This window comes from Capsicum annuum, unplaced genomic scaffold, assembly GCF_002878395.1.
Source record: "Capsicum annuum cultivar UCD-10X-F1 unplaced genomic scaffold, UCD10Xv1.1 ctg32806, whole genome shotgun sequence".
In the NCBI taxonomy this organism is placed as follows: domain Eukaryota; kingdom Viridiplantae; phylum Streptophyta; class Magnoliopsida; order Solanales; family Solanaceae; genus Capsicum; species Capsicum annuum.
In genome coordinates this window covers 1-4,766 of record NW_025839542.1, presented here as the reverse complement: position 1 = coordinate 4,766, position 4,766 = coordinate 1, and the positions used below count along the sequence as shown (strand labels likewise).

Genomic DNA, 4,766 nt, shown 5'->3' with positions numbered 1-4,766 from the left:
ATACAAATAGACTTATCGCCAATTTCTCTTAGGGCATTAACTGCTTGTCGAATGACTGTGGGTCTTTGCGAATTGTCAGCAAGATATTTGATTTCTTTATCGATGCTTCAAAGGCTGGGAGAGGCAGGATTCAGAGTTCGGTCGCGCTTACATTCTACTCAATCTAAGTGTTGGGAACAATTGAAAGCTGCTGCTCAGAAACCATACAGGTCACACTTACTATCTTTAGAATATTGGATTGGAAGGAAAGGCTTCGCTTTTCGATCGCTTTTTGAAGCCGGTTTGGATGAGCGTGGGCAAGTTCAGGATTCACTATTGCTTTCTGCTTGGAGCGGCTCACCCCCTTGTCACTTAAAGGGCGAAGTCGTCGAAGCGAGTCAAAAGGCCAAAGATTCATCTTTGAAGGCTACTATGTATCCTTATTCATAGTAGAGTGTAAGGTAGGTTTGGGTATAGCAGGACTTGAACCTATGACCATTAGGTTAAAAGCCCAATGCTCTACCAACTAAGCTATACACCTAAAAAAAGATGTAGTAGTAAATAAAGATTGGTATGGAAAAGAGGCCGGCCCCCCTTCTTCTCATCATATTAAAGGAGCGCGGCTCTGTATGAGGCTCTTACTGCAGAGCAAACGGAAGAAAATGTAAGGTTGCGCGTTAGCACTCCTGTAGGAAAGGGGATGTGCTAAGGCGTAAGGGCTTTCGCGCAGCTGCTACGCCCTTACTTCTTGCCCCTTATTTCAAACTCAAGGAAAGCCTTGATCGATATGAGAAAGATGCGCTCAAGCGCCCAACCTATACAAGGGGCTTGGGCTCGAAAGTCAGCCTTACTCAACAAGAACCCTTCTTATTAAGGTTGCTTCTTTCCACTCATTGAAGATTCTATCTACAAAAGAAGGTCAACGAGGGATACTCAAATTTCTCTCACTGACACCAGAGAAGGTGAGGTTGTCTTTCTTTCCAGCCGCCATATGGTTTGCCTTAAAGCCTTAAGGAAAAGGGGAGGAGCAGTTATCTATGTAATTACGGTCTTTGTTGGCTGTTGTTCCGGTCGAGCACTCTCTTTTCTTTGTCCAATTCCGTCTTACCAAACAAGACTGACTTCTTACCAACCCGCAAAGGGTTGTGAGGCTGGACCAGGTACGAGGAATGAATCTATATCTGTGCACGAAAGTTGCTGGTCGGCGTCCGCTCAACTGTTTGAGTGCAATGCAGTGGTGTTGGTTCCGATTCGAAAAGGTAGAATGCCAGGTCGAAGGTCAAGTACAGTAGGTAGCAGGCGTGTTCGTTTTGGCTCCCGAGCGAGAACGATAAATAGGCGATGCACCATCCTTGCTGCTACGTACGTTTTTCTTAACTTGACAGATTCATTCAATTGAACCCACACTCAAAGGAGGACCACAAGCTCGGGGCTCGACGAAACAGAAAGTTTCAGCATGTTGAAAATGGGGTTAGCGTGAAAAAAAGAGCCCGACATTCATTTCTGAATGAGTATTCATAGCTGAGTCTACTAAAAGAGGGACCAGCCTCGTCGTGATGATTAGAGGACACCTCTGATCGTTCATCTCTAATGTGACACATTCCCTCCTATTTATATGATCAACGGGATCAGTCGGCTAGAGATCGGGGCTTCGGAGAGACAAAGTCGTCCCTTCTACTGACCGAACCCTCAGTTCGGGGGCCTTCATCAACATGTTACGAAGCTCCAGTCTTCGGTGGATCACTATTACTTGACTTAGAAAGGTGAACATTTGGGCAAGGGAAAGCGCAGTACGCCTGGAGAGAATGGCTTTCTTTTTTCATGATATACCAATCAGAATGGAGGGTCCTACCTACGTACATGATTGATAGAATCACCACGTAGGGGGGGCGGTCAACTTGATGTGGGAGAGGCATGAGTGCAGTTCAATCTTGTGGTGTATTCATTTGTAGTGAGTAGGGCCTCTTTCTCGTTGATCAGTTCACCTCCGCTCTATTGAAAAGTAGGAATTCCTATGGCGATTTTGTCAACGAATGCATCTCGGGCTGGATTGACTAACCTAACCCACCTTGCTGGAGGCTTTTCCATAGTTGGGTGTCCGCTTTAGTGTGATTTATGAAGGCTAGTCTAGGTTTGGTAATATCCAAAACAAATGAAAAGAGATCGGGGTCGATAGGTGGCAGTTGGCAAGGAACTTGATCCCCCCTAAAAAAAGGGGGAAGCCACGGTCGAACTCAAGTTTGGAAATAAGTCGGGGCCCTTTTACCAAGTCTACCAGGTAGAAGATAATAGAGGGCCAACTATTGTTGCCTTGCAAAAGACGGTGCCCTTTCACTTCGAGTTCCTTCCTTCATAGCCAAATCTGATGATACACTTTGGCGATGTTACCAACCAAATAAAAGGCCTGCTAGGTGATCAAAATCGCTCAGGTGAGGACTCACTCACTCATCTACTCCTTATCTAGTTAATACTTTCTTTTATCTACAACAAACATTTCAAAGGCGACCCACCGCGTTGGGCTATAAGATAAGATACAGTTCTTGTACTACTTGATTGACTGGTAAGAAAGAGCTTCCGTAAGAACTGGAAGACTCTTGTATGTACGGTAACCCTCTCTTCTACTACTGGTGGACTATTGCACAGAAAGGGCGATAGAAGGAACCTTTCTTAGCGCACTTTTCAAGTGCTTAGCTTCTACTAGTGGAGGGACGGTAAGGCCATGTTGTTCAGTTGGAAGCCTAAGCCAAGAAGGTACGAACGAAGTGAGGAGCCCCTTTAGAAGATAGGGGGCGGCTTTCTTGTGGTAGTAATTGCGAACATCTCTCCTCTTCTCTTAGCGTGCACAGTTTGCTTACATGCCGCCTTAGGCACATCTCTCTTTCTTAGTTTCACGCTGGACTAATAATAATGAATGAAAGTCAGTCTTTTAGTAAACGTATATAAGCAGCTCTTTAGCATATAAGCAATTCTTTAGTGGTCGCACCGAAAGTACGGTGGAGGTTGGCTGAAGATGATGTTACGCGGCGTTCAGAACCAGTCTTGAAGTGAATGAATTATAAAGAAGTAAGGAAATAAGAAGACTCTTTCTTGAACTATATCATAAATAGATCTTCCCCTCCACACCAATCACGAGTTTTTCTCTATTCCTTTCGTATATCGTCGTAAAGCCCTTAATGCTAGGTTTTGAAAAAGACTTTTCATGTCATTCCCATTTAGGTTCGATTTCGATCCCTCCGTTGTTTCCTTTTCCTTCCGTACCTTTTCCTTGAAATGAGAAAGAAGATGGTACACTTGAATTGTATTATTTAAGTGCTTATTGCTTGCCAAAAATCCTACTTCTATAATTTGTAGGTCACCGGGTTATTCAAATAAGTCGTGTTTTTCGTGCTTTTCCCATGTTACAACTTCCGTACCAATTCGGTCGATCCGAAATGGATCGGTTAAACATTTCATAAGGTAGCCTGGTCTTGACTCTTCTGTATGGTATTCATTCTCGTTCGGCTCTTGGAATCACATCCAGCAGTGCTTGGAAAATCTTGCAAAATCCAACCACTTCACCTACTTCATTGCCCCCAACCATTTCTCGTACCTCTATTGAAATAAAATGGTTTCATGTTCTTTCATCGATTGGTTATTCCTCTCCATTCGTATCTCTTTTTCCAGTTTCGGTCTCGATTAGTTCACAAGATTGAATGGTCAATTCTCCTTCGAACCCTCGATTTGATTGTTTTCCAAGAATGTTGAGCCGGGTATGTAAGCCATGTATCTGGGAGGAACAACAATAAAAGAAGGACTTTCGGTTTTGGTCTTGCAGCTATTTTCAAAATATATATATAAGAATCCCTTTTTTAGAAGAAAGATTATATATATGTCCAATCTCTAGTGGTGGTGGAACCAACCAAGATGTATGTCGTCCGACCCGACCTCAGACTCTTTCTTCCCGACCTATTTGACTCTCTGGCCGTAGTTATTTAGGTGGTATTTTGAGATTGAATTCCTCCCAGGAACACACGAAACAAAGATATGAACTGGTTAAATAGAAATGGAAAAGAGATGTTTCTATTTCATCCAAATTAGCTGCTTTTTCTACATCCATATGATCTACTAAAGTAGATCGGTATTGACCATATAAAGGCCGAATTCTTTACATAAAGAAAGTAAAGTCGTTCATCTATATTGAAAAACCTAAGAAGAACAATAATAACATAGAAAAGGCATGACTAGAAGAATTGTGTGAAATAAGTGAATTTATCTAGTTGAGGCATTCTTGATTGATTGAGACAAAATGATTCCCTCAATACAGCTTAACTCATTCAAGCCTGTACGAGTAGTGAAGAAGTATAGAGCACTTTAGTTAGTTGTTGACCAACGAAAAGCATGGGATCAGGGCTGGGTAATAGACTGACTGTCAAGGAGTGAAAGCCACTTGACTGGTTGGAAACGGGGTACTAAAAAGGGACTGCTACCAATTAGGCTAGAAAGAAGACAGTAAGCACCAGGTAAAGTGACTTACTTGAATGGTGAGCTATCCTATAAGACTAAGAAGCGGGGAGAGAGAAGGATAACCTCTTTGAAAAGGACAGAGCCGCTTGGCCGCTACTTACACATCTGGAGTTCTGGATTGAACTAGGGAACGGAATTCAAGGGCAACGAAGGCCCTTAGATAGGACTTTATCTATGAATAGAAGAGATTTTCTTTCTAGTAGAGCTCATCACGACCATCATAACCTAACTCCAGGACTGCTACGGGCACTGATCCTTCTATTCAAAGTTTCCTTTCTCCTCTT

The 4,766-nt window shown here is 43.0% G+C and overlaps 1 non-coding gene across 1 annotated transcript; it reads right to left on the bottom strand.

Annotated features, from left to right (window-relative positions):
- Nucleotides 1–447: 447 nt before the first annotated feature.
- On the bottom strand, nt 448–520 carry TRNAK-UUU. The gene has a single exon. It is a non-coding gene; the product is annotated as a tRNA-Lys (tRNA).
- Nucleotides 521–4,766: the final 4,246 nt, after the last annotated feature.